Source organism: Hyalella azteca, unplaced genomic scaffold (genome assembly GCF_000764305.2).
Source record: "Hyalella azteca isolate HAZT.00-mixed unplaced genomic scaffold, Hazt_2.0.2 contig14192, whole genome shotgun sequence".
NCBI classification, from domain to species: domain Eukaryota; kingdom Metazoa; phylum Arthropoda; class Malacostraca; order Amphipoda; family Hyalellidae; genus Hyalella; species Hyalella azteca.
The window spans coordinates 136,678-157,865 of NW_025944084.1; the positions used below are offsets into that span (position 1 = coordinate 136,678).

A 21,188-nucleotide genomic window follows, 5' to 3' on the forward strand; every position below is an offset into this window, starting at 1 on the left:
CCATTCCCCGTATCATTACCCATGCTTCATCCCATTCCCCGTATCATTGACCAGCCTCATCCCATTCCTCGCATCATTGGCCAGCAACATTATAAGAGACGCTGGTCGTCATCATGTTGTCCAGTCATCCCAGTTTCCAGTTTTGTCCTCTCATTGTTTGACGAAGTCACTTATCACGCTAGGTTGCTATATGCCAGTTTATCATTCATTTCTGAAGAACGTCCATTATTATATTCTGTAACAGATATCAGCATTTAGTGTCTTCGTGTGCCCGGCAGCTACCATTGTTCTTTGTAAATTTATCTCTATTGTTATTATGTAATTTCATTTACTTTTCTGATGCTTTTTCTTAATCAAATCACTGTGTTGCATGGGTTACATGCCAGAACTAACTATCAGTAAGCTCTAAATTTCCATTGTTGAGTTTCGGTTCGACAAGTTCTATAAAACCGAATATTCCCCATTATATATAATAAAGAGAGCGTAGGATTCAACTACCTAGGTCATTGTTACTAGTGTACCCTTATGCATTATTCTATATTACCTCTGCTCGAAATGACATGATACCTACCTCTCGGCACACGAAGAGTATTAATTATTAAGTATTCTATGTACGAGCCGTCATAAGTTTCGGCACTGAATTTGTTGAGTCGTTGCACGTCTGTCTCGACTTATACAAACGACTCACTGGCGTCTTCTGTGTGATATCGATGTGGTCACAGCATGAGTAACTATGTAGGCAGAGTTTAGTTTGACGGAATAATATATTTAAAGAGTTTAGTTTGACGTCAACATGTTGAGAGCCACATGTATGCCTTCCTGGAAACATTAAATGGGATTTTAGAGAACCGCTTTTTGGTTTGTAGTTATCGCGACTTCCTGTTCAAAATTGGAGGTATGCAGTACTGTGCCATGCTGGCCGCGTAAGCCTTATCCTGGGCAGTAGAGCTGTCGTTGATGATCCAGAGGCTAGTCTCGAGAGGCTCTCCAGAATTTTGCTATTGTCCCGAGACTCTATACAGGGTATGCCACGTCCTTTTGCTTCTTGTCGGTTCTAGTCAGCTGGAGTTTAGCTAACCACAGAGTGTCCGACGCTCCTTTCTCACACATCGCGCTTCTAGCGGCTGTTGATGATATTCCTTGCTACTACTTAATATTTTATAATTTATGCATATGCATGATGTTCCCTAGTTAAATCATAATAGAGGCTGGACAGACCCCCATTACATCTCACAATTGAGGCTCAGCAGTAACTTACAAGTGCCTCGGTCACATGAACTCCACACAGATAACAAGCTCTCTACGTCAATAAAGTGAAGCATGTTCCTGCTAAAAGTAATTTTTGTATTAAACAATTGACTCTCTCAAGAGACCACAGAGTCGAGCATATTACCTCTAAAATTGTCATGGGCATAAAAGGGACAAAAATCGATTACACTCAAAGAATTTACGCCAGACGATAACGTTCATGTGTGGCAGGTAAATGGAAGTGACAATAATGTTAACTATTGAGGGCCTGCCAATCGAGCGGTCTCTCTTGGCTCTCACTTAAGTGTACGCTAACGCCACGATTGATGTTATGAGCTGCAGCCCGCATCACTTGTGTTGTGTTGTGTTGCCTTCACTCTGTTGGGAGTGTGGGGCCAGTGTCTGTTGTGTTACTTGTGTTGTGTTGTCGTCACACTGTTGGGAGTGTGGGGCCAGTGTCTGTTGTGTTACTTGTGTTGTTTTGCCTTCACACTGTTGGGAGTATGGTGCCAGTGTCTGTTGTGTTACTTGTCTTGTGTTGTCTTCACACTGTTGGGAGTGTGGGGCCAGTGTCTGTTGTGTTACTTGTGTTGTGTTGCCTTCACACTGTTGGGAGTGTGGTGCCAGTGTCTGTTGTTTAATGTTACGTGTATTGTACGTCGCTAACAAAAGTGACGAGGTCTCTACTCAGTTATTGCGTGCACATATTTCTATTACTTATACATCCACTATTTGTCTCTGCCACTTCAGCCTGTCACTCTCATCACTCTGCTATTCTGTTGGGTTTGCCATCTCAGCTACGGTGGCTGAAATGAATGTCATATATCGTGTTGGTAATCTTCATGTCTTGTTTACAATGTACCGTTACTTTTTCATGTATATAGCGGAGTTTTTTTTTCATGTACTGTTATTGTACTACGTATCATGTACTAACCGTGGTGTATGTGGTGGTGCTATGCAGACTGCCGCAGCTGCTCCGGCTGCTGCCTCCCTCTCCTCCTCGCACCCCACCTCCCCCCTCCTCTGCCCTCAGCCCTCCCCTCCCCTCACGCGCCGCCCAACACAACCTTGTTGCAAGGCAGCTGTCCTTGCCTGCCCCTCTCAGGTGATGTGCCCCTCCTGCCCCTCCTGCCTGCCCCTCTCAGGTGATGTGCCCCTCCTGCCCCTCCTGCCTGCCCCTCTCAGGTGATGTGCCAGCCTCCCGCCCCTCCTGCCTATCCTTGCTTGTCATCTCACTATGCCTCACTGCACTGCTGCTCTGCTGCTGCTGCTGCTGCTGCTGCTGCACCGTTTAACAATGCACGTTGAATTAGTTTATTTTAACAAGTCGTTAAATTTTTGATGGACCCCTCTTCATAACCATGTTCATTAGGAACATGCGCATAACTTCTTTAGTTGAATATTTAGCTCTGTTTAAGAACAGTCTTCCAAATGAGATATAGATTTAGTTTTCTTTGGTTCTTCGTAGTTTTCTACGAATGCTTGCTTGGTCGTAGGTAAGACAAACTTCGTTAAATATAATTTAAACCGTGCTAACCTCCTCTGAGTGAAAATTCTTGAATTGCTTGTGTCTCCAATGATTCAATTGATGGACCAATAATTATTTGTATTGAATTTTTATTCGTGATGAATCAGCTGTTGATGCGAGAGCATTTTCGATACCGCGTTTTCAACAAATGGGACTAGGAAAGTTTATGGTGAACTTTACCAGCATTTCATTTACTTTCAACGTAAATGAAGAAACCGTTACCTGATACGTTATTTCTGAATTGTATTCGTGGAATTAGTTGAGTGTGTCGAAAAAAACGCGGTCGACTTCAGTATTTTTCGTTATTGTATTTCACTCATTATTGTTGTTCATTTTCTCGCTTTTGTTCGAATGACAATAATCGTGCATTCGAATCTAACTCACTATAAAGTCGATATTACAGTTGAACCACATATTAACCTTTTATCCGGAGAAATTTGGGAAATATTGTCTAGCCGTGCAGTACGACTTGTGTCAAGTCAATACAATTATTGTAAAATTTAAATATATAAGCACCATTAGACCTAAAGTGACTGCCGCGCGACTTGCTCGAGCAAACTTCCCCAGCCGAAGTCTTGGCATAAAAGTCGGGATTATTTTTTATTTTATTTTATTGGGTTATAGAATAGCAGGAAGCCTCTAGTTTATGGATAGTTGGATGAGAGCCATTGCTGGTTAATTAATAACTGAATGGGTTGAACAACGTACTGTAAAATTTACTGATTCATTTACAAACTCGCTCAATGGGATAATGTCTAGGATATTTTTAGGTATAATTTTTCGCTGATTTTGACCGGACTTATACGGTAATTAATAGACGTACACTTATGGATCGCACGAAGTCCATGAAGACGTCTGGTTTCACACGTGCTCATGATATATACGTGCTGCGTGTTATTCATGAACGCATCTCTGCGTATGATGGATACGTGCCGCGTGTCATGAACACATGCCTGCGTGTCATGTAAATGTGTCTGCGTGTCATGAAGACGTGTCTACGTGTCATGAACACATGCCTGCGTGTCATGAACACATGCCTGCCTGTCATGAAGACGTGTCTACGTGCCATGAACACGTGTCTGCGTGTCATGAACACGTGCCTGCGTATCAGTAACACATGTCTGCGTGTCATGAACACGTGTCTGCGTATCAGTAACACATGTCTGCGTGTCATGAACACGTGCCTGCGTATCAGTAACACATGTCTGCGTGTCATGAACACGTGTCTGCGTATGAGTAACACGTGTCTGCGTGCCATGAACACATGTCTGCGTGTCATGAACACGTGTCTGCGTATCAGTAACACATGTCTGCGTGCCATGAAATTATCCACGTAATGTATTAGCTTGCTAATTAATACTTCATGCTACATTGTGCAGCGATTGTCATGCCGAGTTCTCTCCCAATAATAAGAAATAAGAATGAATTGTGTTATGCGGGGGCCTGTGACGTAGACACTGCGTGGGCCGGTCTAGGCGGCGTAGACCAGGCGGCTTTAAGTTCTGTTCCTGCAGCTGTTGTTGTTGTTCTGACTGTCACTGCTGTTCCTGCAGCTGTTGTTGTTGTTCTGACTGTCACTGCTGTTCCTGCAGCTGTTATGTTGTTGTTCTGACTGTCGCTGCTGTTCCTGCAGTTGTTGTTGTTCTGACTGTCACTGCTGTTCCTGCAGCTGCTGTTGTTCTGACTGTTGCTGCTGTTCCTGCAGCTGCTGTTGTTCTGACTGTCACTGCTGTTCTTGCTAATGTGCTATTTCAGCTACAGCCATGACTGCCTCCTGCTGCTGTTATTGCACTTGTTCCTATTTTGATGACTGCTGTTTTTTTGCAGCTATATTATTTTTCCGGGTTATGTACTTCTCAGCCCAGACGTAACTTTAAATTTCTCGAAATAGTTTTGAACTAGTCACGTTTAATGGAAGGATTTAACACTTGGAATTATCAAAGCGTGTTTAGTATCCATGTGCAGTGATCTCATGTCCTAGAAATTCTTCATATGATTTTTATCTGTTTTTGTAAGTCTATTTTACGTGTGGCTTTGTATCAATTTTGTTATAAGGCACAGAAACGCAGCTTATTCAGCTGTTTGCGGTATGACTTCTTTGTAACGTCTGCTTCGCTTTTTTATAAACTAAAAGCAAAGTTATTTGTTTGTATATAATTAACACATCTGTACACACTAACAATTTTCTACATAGCTCTCGCTTTACAGCTGTAATTACTGACGCTTCAACTTGCAGCAATAAAGTGCGTGCACAATTTCTTCAAGGCTGCCTTGCCATCGATTCTTGTCACGTCTCACTGCCGCCATCTAACCACCAGCTTTTATTTCTATCTAAGTTATCTCTCTCAGAAAATGCGGTCGCTGAACTCTTTCCATGAGCGCCACGCTTCTGCTTCCATTTCACTGCTGCCGTCGTTGTTTATGTTTGTTTGACTAATCACTAATGCAAGTTACGATATTTAGGTTTATGCTTCTGGTAAGTGCGAGTAAGTTCCGATGTTTTCTAGTTAACTTGTGCCAGCATTTGATGTAAGGTAAGCACTGCTGGACTAAATAATTTCTTAGAAATTCCTTGGAATTCCTTTAAATAATTCCTAAATTAATAAATAATATTATTTCCCTGTTTACTTGACTTAATCTAGATTAATGGTAGAGGACTCGAGAAGGTTCGAGGCTCAGGAATTTATCTCTTATTAATAAATTTATTGTAATTTCTAAGTCAAAATGATAGGATGAGGTTCTATTATTTTGTGTGGAATTTTTAAATTGATAAACTTCACATCGTAGCGCTGCAGGGTCTACGGGACGTGGCGCGCTGCAGGGTCTGCGGGACGTGGCGCGCTGCAGGGTCTACGGGACGTGGCGCGCTGCAGGGTCTGAGAGACGTGGCGCGCTGCAGGGTCTGAGGGACGTGGCGCGCTGCAGGGTCTGAGGGACGTGGCGTGCTGCAGGGTCTGCGGGACGTGGCGCGCTGCAGGGTCTGAGAGACCCCAAGTTTCCTCCAGACCGTAGACCTCGAGCATGTTATTCCTCCCGCGTGCCACAGGCTGGCATGCTGCCAGATACCCTCCCTCCTGGCTTACCTTCTCACGCTCACTCTCGGTCCTCTCGTCGTTGTTTCCACTCTCTTGTTTCTATTGTTTTCCTACCCTCTTTTCTTCCTATCTAACTTGTGCTTCTCAATGAAATGCGTCGTCAACAAATTCATTCACAAGAGCAATGAAAGAAGAATTTAGCAATTACCAATTAAGGAATTCCGTTAGAGAAAGCAAACTAGAACGCTACGCAGGAACCATTCTGTAGTACGATTCTTGGTCGGCCTTGTCACTCTTGACTAGACCGTTGGCAGCCTAAGCCGGTGTAGCCACTCTTGACTAGACCGTTGACAGCCTTGGCCGGTGTAGCCACTCTTGACAAGACCGTTGACAGCCTAAGCCGGTGTAGCCACTCATGACTAGACTGCTGACAGCCTTAGCCGGTGTAGCCACTCTTGACTAGCCCGTTGACAGCCTTGACCAGTCGCCGTCGGAGCTGTCACGTCAAACCCGACGTTCTGTCATGCTAGTCATACCGCACAAACGTTGTCGGCGCCGTGTTGAGCTATGTTTGCTACTGGGGCTTCATTCAATGTTTTCCCGCTCTCAATTATCATATTCCCGTACCAATACGACAATAACTGTGTACAGATCATTTGTAGCGTAGTATCTGTGATTATACTCATGTTTAAAACCTCTCTTCTATCTCTACTTAAAGCAGGTACTAAATTGGTCGTCTCTTCACCCTGGCTACCACCTTTTGACACATTCTATTCACATGTCTTTGCGTTGATTCTATTTTAGTTTTAGGGTTAGTCCTGCAAATCGCTAAACCGCTAAATCCACAATTCTATTTTTTATATTCAAAGTCACGGTCCCAACGATGACTTTAGAGTAAATAGCTTTCGAAGAGGAAGCTAGGAGGGCTCGCGCCAGCAGTAATTGCGCCGCGAGACAATTGACAATATCTGTGTTGCGACACGACAATTTCCTGCTCTATGAATAACTGATGCTTTCATTGACGGGAATTCCGGTGTCAAGAACTTGTTCTTTGTGTCTTGTAATATAGCTTATCCTGGTAATTTAGCTTATCGTTGCTAAGTTCATAATCGTTATCGTTGCTGGAGTTCATAAATAATTCAAGTCAGGATTAGCCGTTTGTGCTTAGCAGTTATGAATTCAGAATCGAAGAAGGAGATTAACAATGACACTGAAAAAATATGCTGCAAAATGCTAGTTTTTATTGACATTTCCTATATATTTACATTTATGGCCATTTTTAACCATTTTCAATTCATGTACAATCATTACGCACGTTTCACCTATTCTGGAGAATTGATATTATTTGAAAAATCAGTTCCGCTTCGCATGGCAAGCTTATTTGCTAAGCATTTCCTCTCTGTTTATAGTGCTGTTTCATGGCCAGCTATGCTGGTTCTAGACTCCTGCGTTTGGTACTTTTTTTCCATCCGAGACTAGACAAGACAACAAGGTTTGTCCCAGTTAGCAATAAAAACCGGGACAATTTTTTCTACTTCCAGCCAACAAATTTTTACGAGATATCTGTCAGGGGGAAAAATTTATGTTTTTTTTATCAATCAATGTTGTAAGATTATATGACCGAGAGGGCAAACGAGCAAGTTTACAGAGAGCGTAAGGTTGTACGTTCTTCCCTTGGTTGGGACTAATTAGTCTCATATGCGGTAGGCTACAATTGGCGGTGAAAAAGAGACTATCTTCAATGCTTCGCTAGGGTGTAACCGTTGGCATTGGTTAACCGACATCCAAACTTACGACGTATTCGTCTACAGTTTTCATAGGTCTCGGTTTTCAAAATTCAATAAAGCCTCATCTTCATTGCAGATGTTTTCCAGTCCGTCTGCACAGAAAAGGTTTATGCATGCCCGATGTGTTGCCATCATTGAACTTGTAGATATCGCCACAAAGTTTGCGACAATTATTGGCCTGGTTAATACCTCGGTCATATTGAGTCTCGCCTGTTCTTTGCTCCTCCTAAAATATTTCAAGTTACCACTTCTGATTCGTGGCGTCTTGCAGGGCTTGAGATAGACCACCCACACTCTTCGAAGCCGCTCCCCGATCGACACTGCATCACCGATTCGCGATGATGCCATTAATTAAGCGTAGTGAACTCATATGCTTCTCGTCGCGCTTGATTGACAATATCTGATGTCGCTCAACAGCCACATCATTCACCAAATATTCAGATATAAATCGTCCAGTCTGCCCACTAAATAAACTGCTAAATTAGTTTGGCAGCCAAATGTCACCGTTGCGTTTATTCCGTGACAAATTTTACCCTCTGTCCCGTTATTTTTCTTCCGATCATTTCTCGTCTCGTCCCGGTTGTCCCGTTTCATCTCGAGAAAATTATTCCGAGACGCAGAAGTCTAGCTGGTTCAGTTGCGTTCCAACGTCAGTAGCATGAAGCGGTGTTAATCTTACTCTGCATGAGGTCAACACTTCTGGTGCTCACTAGCACGCCAACTGAATTGTTGGCTCGAATAAATTCAGTTACTCCCACTATTCAGTTACTCATTATTCAAGTTTCCCCATTCTTTATAACAGCTGCGACGTGTTGCTTGGAAAGTGTATAACGTTGTATTGATATACACGCCCATGCAAACTTATTTCACAATTGCTGACTGTGCACCGGACGGGGGTTCTTTAACTCGATATTATGATGCCTTTACTATCTTAAGTGAAAAGTCATGTTCACTTAATCTACTTTTTGGTATAATAATCCTATTTGACTAGAATTTTGTGAGAGCGGAGGCATTGGCCTCATGCTTGTTCTCAAGCTAACTTCTTTTAATGTAACCAAAATTACTGGATTTGTACGAGAATTGATGTACCTGTGGCCTGACTCGTTTGCTTGTGAATGTGCTATTTCGATCGTGAGAGCTCCACTCAACTACTCTATTCTACTTGAGTCGCCTATCGCTTCACCTCATTCGTCACCATTAATCTTGAAGTTTATTCTTAGTTTCACGTTTCACAGTCATGGATGAGCCACACCTGAAATAATTTCTGAAGCAAGTGTGTCATACTTACATGTGTATAAATAATCCAGCGATATTTCCCGAATCTGTCTGTCAATTTCTCTCTATTCTTCTTTAATTAATGGATCAATCAATTCATAGAGCCAGTGACACTCTCATGGTCATTGTTTGTGTTCCATTCAAAGTGAGCGCAGCCATGCACCACCAATTTTGTGGCTGATTCAATACAAATACTACATAAATAAATAAACAGCTCAACATTCAATGTTTTTAAAGTAAGGTTGCCATTGTTATAGGTTTGCTCTGAATATTGTATAGATTACGTCATATCTTAAATAGACTTCAGGCAAAAGCTAAACACCTAAATATGTTGAAAGATGAACATCAGGTACACGGGACAGATACGGACGGGTATCATATTCACTGCAAGGCTCCGGCGCGCTCCGTCCGGGTGGTGTAAAAATTTTTTGCGTATTGGCAGACGATGCTGATGAGCCATACTACGCCAGGCTATTTTCCTGTGGGCTGATTGGTCTAATTCAATGGATGTGAACTGTGGTGGCTTGCGGCTGATGATACAGTCAAAAAGTGTAGGCTACGTTCTTGAGGGAAGGGATCATGATAGTCCATTCGAAGCGAGGCAATGGTGGTCTCCGGGAGACATCCCCAATCATATAGGTTTTTGTGTAGCTACATGGCGGTACCCGCACTGTTACAGCTCTATTGGCTTGCTTCTACCCTGCAGATGATGGCGCTAGTGTTATTAAGCTCTGCTCCGCGAGAAAGTCTTCTGTAATAAAATTCACATTGATAAGGATATCTTAAAGCCCCTTTCACACAGGGCAGTAGATACTGCGCGCGTCAAAAATGCCGCGGCAGTATTTACAGCGCAATCTTTCACACGAGGCGCTTTTTACTGCTGGGATCTATCAGTCGTGCAGTGCTTTATGCACCATCAGTCCATCTCTATGTTTATGTAACAATATTTCTATATGGAAATATATCTCTATGTGAGAATAATGTAAATACATCTTTATGGAAATACCTATATATTTTATGGAAAATACATCTTTTATAAAATATATCTCTATCACTTTAAGGAAATATATATTTATCAATGTATATCTTTATGTTTGTGTAACAATATTTATGTACCGATATTTATGTAACAATATCAGTCTTTAATCTATCAGTCTTGTAGTGCTGTTTATTATGCACCTAAAATACGGCCCCCACTGTCTGCTGGGATCTTGCGTCAAAAACCGCCCAGTGTGAAAGATTACATTGAATACCATTGCAAGCTAAACTGCGCGGCAAATCTACCGCCGCAGTTTTAGCAGGACACACGCTGGCGTCAGGCGTCAAGTTCTACGCCGCAGTAAAAGCCGTCGTCGGACGCTGGCAGTATTTACTGCCCTGTGTGAAAGGGGCCTTAGGCCTTGGTAGCGTAGAACCCGATCTGAAATAAGAATTTGGCAATCCTGGTCTCTCAATTCGTTCATTTTCCTAAATATTTTGTGCTGATTGGAGAAAATTACGTGCTAGAATCGATTCACTACTCTCAGTCGAATTGCGGATATTTTGCCAGCAAAATATTCATTAATGCATTTCCATGAAAGCATTCACACCATGGGCATGGCAGGTGTCTTGCACAGCTGGTGTGAATGCTTCCCTGTTTAGAAAAAAAATTCGACGATTTTTCCTGGCGTATGTCGGTAATTTTGTCGACAAATTTTTCACCTTCAAGAGACTGGTACGTTGGCCTGAAGCGCTTGTAATACGTATTCAGGTAAATAAATGAGCCCGTCTGGGTTAGATGAAAGTCGACAGCAATTCGTGTCTCTGAATCCCTGATTAGGTTATTCGATCACACAAATATATCCCAGAGGAAAGGCTCTCTCGCCGACATGACTTGAACCGTGAACGGACAACGTAGTCCTTGGCAGTTGGCCCTTGCGTCAGTGACGCGCTGGCCGTTGCCGAGTGAGTGTCGCACTTCAGCCTCTCCCGCGCCGCGAGCCTGCCGAGCGTAATAAGCTGGGCTTAAAGTTACTGTCTATACAACCGCGCCGCGAGAAGTGTCGCGGTTATTACGCTCTAAATGACTATTATTACTGGCTGGAGCATTTTGCCGAACTTGTTAATTTAATTCAACGCATCTACCACCCACGCTATTTTATAATCAGCCCACATTCATGCCCAACTCTCGTGCCTTTTATTGAAAATGAAATGAGGAAATGTATGTGCTTCTTTATCCATCACTTCACACGGGTCAAGATTTCATTACAATTGGGAATGATAGGCCTAGTTTTAAGTGTTGACTGTTTTGCCGTAGCAGGAAAGAGAGTGCCTTGTGAAGTTGAGTTGAAGTTTAGAAAATTATTGAATTAATGATATAGTGTGTTATTTATCCATGGTGATTGAAGTAAGAACAAACCAGAATTTTGCGTTCATTTAGTTTGATTAAAGGGGTAAGAGTGAAGAGGGAAATTGTGTGATATTTACGTTTGGTTGTTGGGGTAAGGGTGAACTGGGAAATTGTGTGTGAATTTTGAAGTGTACTTTAGAATTTTCATATCAATCAGCAATCGAGATTAGTATGCATTGTTTATTTTTAAATAGCATATCGATCTTTCATTGTTAGATTGTCTTTGCTATATTATTTTTATTGATCGTAAATAACTGTATCCTATCAATCGTTGATTGATATAGATCGTAAAAATTAATATATATCGTATCCTTTGTTGATTGTTGTATGTACTTCATATCGTTCAATAGCTCGTATCGATCGCTTAATTATTGTTATAGATCGAATCAATCATTAATCGTTGTAGTCTGTATCAATTGTTAATCATTCTAGCAAGCTCTCGAACCTCTCGAATTTATTATTTTATTTTATTAATTTTGATTTATTAATTCATGCAATTGATGATGGGGAAAATACGAGCCATGATTGAATTGAAAACGAGGAGATCAGTGACACCAAGAACGCTCCTGTAGCCACAATATCGTACGGAATGGCTGTCCAGGATTTTAAATGGCGCAATAAAGTTTCTATTGTTGCCCTGAGACCGATGGGAACAAACTTGCCCAACAATGGACAATATGAGGTCATCGCGTTAGAGGGTAAAGAGGGACGGCAATCCTCGGCGCCGAGGGAAATGCTGCCCAAAAAATGTCAAGGACAAAGGAAAACTGCTGGCCTCTCTGCCCACTTCTAATTCTTATCCTTATCAAGGTTAAGGCTTCACCTTGACTCAAGATTTCTGTTGATTATGTTCTGCTTAGGTAAAATTGCTTGGCGAAATTATTGCAATAATATGTTGTTTTTTGTCTATGTGATTCACAGTTCGCGCTTCTCATTCTTGGCACGGAGCATCGTTGTTCAGATGTATTGAACCTGCTTAAAATATGCGAAAAATCTTTCGAATAACCGATACCCGGAAGAATATTTATTTCATTCTTATCATGATCTGGATACCAGAAACAATGGCTAACAAAAATGTTGTCACCATGATTTCAGAAAGCTTGTGCGTATAATTGCGATGCTACAAGGCCAAACTGCTTGTCGCTCGTACGATTCGTTGTATTAGGTTCAACAGTCAAGCCCGGAAGTGTGGTCATTGCTTATAGCGACGGCTTGTCTACCATCGTAATGCAAGTTTGTGGGTTTGTCTGAGAGTTTCATGCTTCGCTCTGCGTTTGAACTTGGCAGCTTCCGCGTGCTGTCATTGATGAAGTGGCGCGGTTAGGCAGTGCTGCTTAAAAGGATTCCGGTGGACATTTATTGGAGTTGTTTTAGCGGGATCTCGCGATGCTGAATCTTCACAAACGTTTCACTTGATTCAGTGTGTTAAATTCAAATTTGCATGCATGCCGTGCATTAACTTTGGCTTAGTTTCTGTCATTGTAACCTGAAAATTAAAATTTGTACGATCATAGAAGAAGTTACGTTCATTTTACACCAGTGAATATCGGTACTGTTTAAAAAATATGACGTTCGGAAAACTTGTAAATATTTTTCTTTGATTTACAACGTATTCTCTCAGAAACCTGGTCAAATTTCTTGGACTTCCCTGAAGCAGGAAAATATAATTAGTAATCAATTTACTTTATTAATAAAAGTCTTCATTTTAATCTTCTATTATGAAGGTCTTATATATTTGTTTGTGCAATTTGTCAGGTCTGACTTGCAATTTGTCAGGTCTCCGATGTATTGAACGAATTTTAGCTCTGCAGTGCGGCTGAACTTAAGCTTTGCGTGTTCACTCAATTGATAGCTGAACCATCTTCACCTTTCCTTATCTGAATTCTGCACCAAGTGTTGGTCGGCCGCTGGACGCGATTCGCTGCCAAGGCTCGTTTATCTGACGTAAAAAGAGGTCCTAAATTCGGTGAGGTCCCCATTGATTTATCGACTGCCGGGTGGCGGCTGCCGTCGTCTTGTATTCGCTTACGTCAAATTTTCCCTTACAGTCTGAACATTTCTGTGTTGAGCGACTCACTCCAGGAAGTAGTTCGATGTTTTTTTAATACTCCAATGATGTGTACTGATGTGGCTACAATACTACAGTGAGATATGTTGTTGCAACTGCAATACTCTGGTAGCTGCGTTGAAGTGTCTCAGATACCAATACAAGGGATATATTTTCTTTCATTTCACGAAGCTTCATATATATCCAACGGCCCTAATTTTCTGTAATGAATTGTAAAGAAAAGTTTCCTGTTTCGTGCCAACGGCGCGGCGCAAAGAAAAGTTGCTGGGAGCGTCCTCGCTTTGTTTGCTTGATTATCCCAGGCACGTTCATTCCATTCGATAGTCTGCTGGTGACTGCGCTGACTATTTACATGATAGAAAATGATTTTTTTCGTTGCGAAAATGCGGGCCTTCTTTGTACGATGCTCTTTTCGTACAATGCCTCGCACTCTACTTAATATATAGTTAATTCCTCCATACTCTATGTAATTAATGTTATGCGTTCACGTTTCTTCCTTTATTATACTTGACGGCAGCTTGAGATCTCTTATGTTCTCAGGTTAATAGAATTGGTCGATGATCGTAGTTTTATCGAAGTTCAATAGCAAAAGAGGAAAGTTCAATGCTGGACTGTCTTCTCTCTCCTAGAAACGCATAGTTATTTAATTACACAATTATATGCAACAACCTAATATAACAGACAATTATATCACAACAATCAACTTATTTTACACAGCTATTCTATTACATAATAGATAACCCAACCGTTCTCCTGTAGAGTAGCGGCTGGCTAAGCATGGAGCCGACAAATGCCTGAAACGACAATTATAACACAACAATCAACTTATTTTACACAGCTATTCTATTACAAAATACATGATCCAACCGCTCTGCTAAAAAAGTAGCGGCTGGCTAAGCATGAAATCAACAAATGCCTGAAACTTGAAGAAGGTGCCTTTTAAAGATGGGTCGATGTTGTCAGAACATCTGCTTCAAGCACGCTGTAACATTCCTGCAATATTAGCTGTGGCATGAGGTTTAAATCCTTTTAATTTAAATGTCCACGGGTGCTTGGGACGTTCTGTATTATTCATGCAGAATGTTTAGTATTGTTCTATCGGAGATCATAATTATAGTTGGCTTTAATATTTATCATTCATCAATATTGGTTACTTATTTCCTATCAAAATCTATATCTAAGCTTAAGTAGATTATCAGCTTTATTATTTTCCTTACTGTTAGTAAAATAAATATATTTACTGCGCAGCAACATGTATACTTCAGCATAATAATATGCATCACAGTAAACGCCACCGCCTGTCTCGCCCCAGGCCTCAAGAATATTGTTCTTGAGGTAATGGGCGACTTTAAGGTGGCCGGAGACTAGCCAGCGAGCGGCCAGAGCTAACATGTTATGACCGACCGCTGGCCACTCACTGTCCGCGTAGGAGCGTATAGGGGCTGAAACCACTTGACAGCGTCAGTCGAGTAATTTATGAGCTTTGCGGCTCCTCCATAAACCAATGGGTATGTCTTGACTACTCCATGGAATGCACGATACTGGAAGCAGAAATTATGCTTTAATCTACGGAATTTTTACTCAGTTTTTTGGTTCTTTAGTCATATCTACCATAAAAAAATTATTCAGATATGCATGGCACACCGATCGGTGGAGAATAAATTTAGAATTCACGTGTGCGTCGCGAAGAAAGTAATAGCGAGGATCGATGGGCAAAATTTACCTTTTAATAGCAGTCGCAACATAAAGTTAAATAATTAATCTCAACGCAAACGCTTTGCAAGTAAATAGATGGATCAACATTCGAATTTTCAGACCGATATCTCATTTGCGAGTGGAGTAACAGCGACTGAACTAGTGATGCACATGTTATTTCATAGCTACATTCGAATACTCTCTTTATTCGTGTCAAGAACAAAAAAACAGCAAGATTGCCCCCAAAAGTCTCTGAAGTGTGAAATGTAAAATTACTGGAAAGTCGTAGTTCAGGTCGCGGCTTTTGTACATTTGTGTTGATGAATGTGCGTGAACGTGTGGTGTCGAACCTTTCTTAGTCGAACCTTTCTTAACGCTCGACAATTTGCATCAATAATTTCAAATACCGGATCATTAGCATTTTAGGAGAATCATTGTGAACGATGCACGAATATCTTATTGCGATCTTCTGTGCGCGTCAGAAGTCCTATGGGATTTCGCGCTCCTATAGGGGGATTGTTCCTGAGCGCCCCACCGTTGAGCTCGCGGTGTCTGACTGCAGGTCTCAGTTGTGGGGTTAAGTTATTATGTAGGTAGGATTACTTACATTTCCCTTCTCTGTCTCTCTCTTGCGGGCGGCCGACGTCCCGGGTAAGCGACCTCTTGTTCGAGTGTCTTTGTTTCTGTTCCTTTTCACCTGTCCCTCCTTGTCACTTCGTCTCTTTGAGATGCTAACGCTGCTTCCTTCGAGCCAGCTTCAGCGGGCTGGACATCTGAGACCTTCCGCCCCTTGTGGGTGATGACCTTTTTTTGATTTGAGAAAATTCTGATAATTGAGACCTTCCACCTCTATGGTGATGTTCAACATGACTTTCGGTGCGAGATAGCTAAATAGCTGTAGCGCTAGTAAACATGTGGCCACTAAACTAACTATATAACTAACTTGTTGCGATCTTGAGGACGAAAAATTTCATGTTAAGTAAAAAGAGAATTGGATAATTTAAAGAGGATTGTGATGCGAAATTTACTCCTAAACCATTTTTTAACACGTATGAGACTTTCATTATGGATTTGGTTCTTGCTTGGTACGGATTAATTTTCCACCATAAATGTCTGCCAATTTACTAGATATGATCCTAAGTACCAGCGACACTTAATCAGGATGCTTATCATGCTCGACGTATCTGTACATACGGGCGAGATTAATTTATGTTATCTGTTATGTTATCTCCATTGGACATTTGCAGAGATCAAGAATGCCGAGATAACTCTCTGATAAGCCTAAATTAAATCTCATCAGAATGAGCTTCAAGATTTGGAAAACATTAATGATACAATCATGTCGAGACAAGCTTGGCAATCACTTAGAGCTGGGGTCGGGGCTCGGTCGTCGCAACGTTTTACTGGAGTTTGCGTTCGAGCCAGGGTTGTTCTTGTTGTCCCGGTTATTACAAGTAGTCCTTAGTGTAGTCATGAGAACTACATCTCTTTATAAACAAGGAATCCTGCTACCGAAGATTTTATTCATCCTGCTGCGACTGCAAATCGCAATGTAAGTTGTATTTAGCTAACTGAAATGAAGTGAATGATCGTGCTGCTTGTTTCGATGAAAAGTTCTGTGTGAGAGGAAACATTCGAGCTACCAATGCATTTGTCCCCCTCACGTTGGCAAACCTTACGTATTCCTGCTATGCAGGAAACGCGTATCTGCATAACAACAGCTATAAGTACTTGCGTAATTATCCGTTCTTGTAAAAGGTTTCACGGTGTTTTTCAGCATTTGCACATACCATTATTTCTTGCCATCCTTCCCTTCATCCATGACGTTGCATGCTGCGTTGTGTCTGTAACTCATGACTGTGACTGAACACTTCGAGTCGCGGAAGTGTAAAGCGTTCCGGCTGGGGGTTGTGTGACTAGGAACTCGTTTACTACAACACAGCACGAGTGTCTGTGTGGTTCTTGTTTGCATTCCCTTGTATGTTTTATGAAAGGCAAGTTTTCCATTCAACATACGGTGCAGTAGTTAGTTTCTTCCTGAATGTTGATGGCAATGTATAAGCTCATAATTGCAGCCCGGATTTCAATGATCCTTATCGTGGTATTTGAAGGCAACGTTATTGAGCTTCCAAATGATACAGTCACGATGTTTAAAAATTACTTATTAATCATTGGCTGGGCTAAAATGGGCTTAATTGGTTGGGTTATTAGAGTGTCCGAAAAACAGGATTTACTTCCTCTGGTGAAGTTTTCGGCGGTTATCAGTTTTTACACAGCATCAGAAAGCCAAGAGTTCTTTTTTTAGCGGTTAAATAGCAAGGATGGGTTTTGTTAATCCTATTATTTTTTGTTTTTAGTATTTTGGATTAAAATTAACAGAAAATTATTGCCGAATATTTCGTGTGTATTTTTAATGGGTTCAATATCAGCTGCAAAAAATTGTGATGCATGTAAGATTGGATGTTTCACTATTAGTTATGGCTATTACATCGAGACTGCTTTTCATTTTCGGACGAACCCAAGGCTTGTTAATTAACGGCTGCAGTCCTATTGCTATATAGCACCTCAGTTACAATCATAAGCAGCGGCGATGTATCGCGTTCTACTGTAAGCCTACTGCGCATCGTAGGTCAATATTAAATACTAGAATATTTAAGACCAAACTCTAATTATGTTCCTCATTTATCTAATCGCGAATTATGTTGTTTGGTAACGAGTCATTATCAATCCATAGAAATAATAATGTCCTTGTAAGTTGGCTGCCGTGCACTATCTTTCATTATCTGCTTCGTTATCTCACTTTACCGCATGGTCTTCCCGCTCTGTGCTATCTCGAGAGCCTATACGAGAGTCGAATAATTAAAGGTCTAGTCTCATTCCTTCTCAGCGGAAGCCTGTGTGCTGAGCTTAATTCTAGACGTAATCTGCCTCTGCATAAACCCACTGCATAATCATGATTCCCTGCAACGCTCGACAACAGTGATCTGTACTGACTCACAGTAATTGTACTAAACTCTCCACTTGTCTGCACAGTTCATAACCTATCATGTGGTGTTGGCTCCACCCCAGGGGAGTGGATCTGAGTTAGTCACTCCATTGTAGTGCCATCTAAGCGTGCCAGACTGCCAGTGTCGGCAGTGCCGTGTTCGTGAGTGGATGTGCGTGTCTTACGAGACAAAGCATTCTCACGAACTCGGAATCTACGACGAACTTAGAATGTAACGGTGTTTTTTTTTCTATTAGGATTTGGTGTCGTGTTAGTGCAATGATGATAAAGTTTCTAAATTTTCATAGTAACAGAAGACTTAACCACGTGTACATGTCAGCGATATACGCTTGGACGTACTATACGGACGTCATGAATGCGTATCTACTTAATGTTTCTTTTCTTGGTCGATTTTGCTTTATTGTGCGTGAGTCATTAGAGTGGTAATCATATTGAGCGCTTGTTAATGTTTACTTTTGACAAACGAGACGCGATAGCAACACTTTCAGCCCAAATATATCGCGAGACGCTAATGATCCATCAATCAAATATATCTTGAAATATTCTAGAATTACTTTAAATGATGTATCGTGTAAATATATTTTGTACGTACTAATTTATTATTGAAGCCAACAGTGCGAACTTATGTCACTTGCATGAGCGCTCGTAATAAATGATTACGTATGAATTATTCTGATTTGAATCCATTAGTTTACGTAGAGGAAAATTAACCACAAAATTTATCACTACTTACCGGGTTCTCGCGGTTCTTAAGATCATTCCGCAGTTAGCGGTGTCATCGTTATTGGGTCACACATGCAACACGTGTGCGTGCAGCACACGCCACGTGTGCGTGCAGTACACGCCACGTGTGCGTGCAGTACACGCCACGTGTGCGTGCAGAGTACACACCACGCGTGCGTGCAGTACACGCCACGTGTGCGTGCAGTACACGCCACGTGTGCGTGCAGTACACACCACGCGTGCGTGCAGTACACGACACGTGTGCGTGCAGTACACGACACGTGTGCGTGCAGTACACGCCTCCCACCACGCAGCGTATCTCAGGTTCCTATCATGTCACAGTACGACCATGTACGGTAACATATCGCGCCACGGCAGGTTCATCGAGTTTCATCCAGGTCGATTACACTGTTAAAAATCACGCCATGTGCGGTTGTTATATACTTTATGTAATTTTCATATTCAAGTTTTTAAGCGACTCATATAAACGGTGGTTGTTTTGTTTACTGAGTTCCGAAGTAGCCATTACTATGTTAATTACGTTTTGTCTTCTTTAAAATATGAAAACCATAACAATCTTACAATTGTTTGGATGAGTTCAGAACAAGTGCATATATATGACTCGCGATTTGTAGTTTATTCTATGTCAGAGTACTGTACATTACGGTGTACATGCATGATAGCTTTAGGAGCGATCATTAATTTGAGATGCCAGCTAGACGTGCTTTTGAATCACATTCAATAGCAGTTGAATTCACTGAGCCGTCATTGGAAGAATAGGTTTGGCTTGCAGTCAAACAATCAATGTCAAATAAGTTCGTAAGAAATTAATAACGGAAAGTAGGAAATGCCGCACGAACAGAGCTGGTGCTAGCGGTTGGCCTTGTAACGTGCACTGGCAGTGCAGGCGCCGATTACAGCAGTTATTTCGGCGATCGTAAGACGTCGAGGAAATTGACTTCTGTTTCTGAATAATCAGGCTACCTTCATGATGTAACTTGAGATTTTGTCTCCTAAATTATTATAAGTAACATCGATTTTATCACAACTTGATCATTCGATGTATGTCGGATGATGTTACTTACAGGTATCATTAGTGATGCATACAGTTCGCGGGACGTTCTATGAAAACTCCTAAGTAAACGTAGCGGCCGATTTCTCGTCTGTTATTGGTGGATTTAGCCTAAAAAGCCTTCAGTGATTGGCTGACGAAGTTACAGACTCTCAACTGTTTATGATCGTACGGCCTCTGGAGTACAAAGCATGAGTCATAATTCCGGTTTAAACTAACGCATGTATCAGCTCTTCTAAGTTCAAGATAAGCGCGCTTATTCTTTGAACTTAGCGGCCTCAGCGAATTATTGGTGAGTAAGAACTGCATCTGCGACGTTCACAATTTTGCTTGCATGGTTCGTAACGTTCTTTCATGTTAATAAAGAATTAATTGTGCGTTCATTTTCGCGAACGAACATCGGTGCTTATCTTCCACTTTTTGTCGCACCGACTGATAGCATTAATTCTGGGCAGCAGAAAATCTTTAGACTTGCCAGGTCTACGGGTAAAATCAGCGGGGAACATCATTTGGTGCGTTTGGTGTCGGGTCAACGAATAATATTACGGAATTATGTAAAATACCGAACATCTTGCCGTGCCTGGTCAACGGATAATATCATGTCTGGCTGGGTCGAAGCAAAATATAGCTTGTCGGGCCAAGTCAACATCCGCAAATATTATAATTTTGCAAGTTCCAAGAAGACGTCTCACCGGCAGCTGTAAGGTCTGGCAGCATAACTTTGCTCTTCATTGCCTGATTCGAAATCAAAGCTGGCAGTAGTCGGCCGGCGATGATAAGCTCTTACCTTCAATAGGGATGGCAGTCAACATCACTCATCAGTGCAGCTGTGCTCTCTGACTTACTCAGCTTGCTGAATCTGCTACTTAATTCATATGAGTTCACTATTCTTTTTTCACGAGTCCACGATTCTTGTTGGTTGTACGACTCGGTTCTCACGAATCTGCGACTCCACTCGGTACTTTTTGCGCCTCGATAACCATTGTGTGTCTACGGTCACTCCACTAATTAACAATTGCTTTATACATGGAAAGCGAAGTTCAGCGTTCTCCGTGTCTTTGTGGTTTAACGCACACAAAATTAACGCGCATCTGCCCTGAGTGGAACAAGCACATGCACGATATGTTGTTGTCTTCTGTTAGCTCTAGGGCAGAGACAAATGATCAAGGGTTATGGGACGGACGTTGAGGGACGCGAGCTTATGTGCTAAGGTAAAAAAAATTGAGCACAGCCATGTAAGATGCCGTCCTCCTCGTCCTCATACGCTGGTGCGCAGAAATGTTTTGCACACCCATTCTTATGACACGCTGGTGTATAGCAGTGCAACATCCCACACCTCCTGATACGCTGGCGTAGCAGTG

At 41.8% G+C, this 21,188-nt stretch overlaps 1 protein-coding gene across 2 annotated transcripts in view; it reads left to right on the forward strand.

Annotated features, from left to right (window-relative positions):
• The window catches only part of LOC108674681 (transmembrane and coiled-coil domains protein 2), a 36,984-nt gene that overhangs the window by 1,779 nt on the left and 14,017 nt on the right, over positions 1 to 21,188 (forward strand). The window contains exon 2 of one of the 2 annotated variants that reach the window (XM_047883977.1): positions 2,210 to 2,353. The exons of the other annotated variant lie outside the window; for it this stretch is intronic. The gene's annotated coding sequence lies outside the window, so the exon portion shown is untranslated. The remainder of the gene's footprint in view (positions 1 to 2,209; positions 2,354 to 21,188) is intronic. 2 annotated transcript variants of the gene reach the window in all.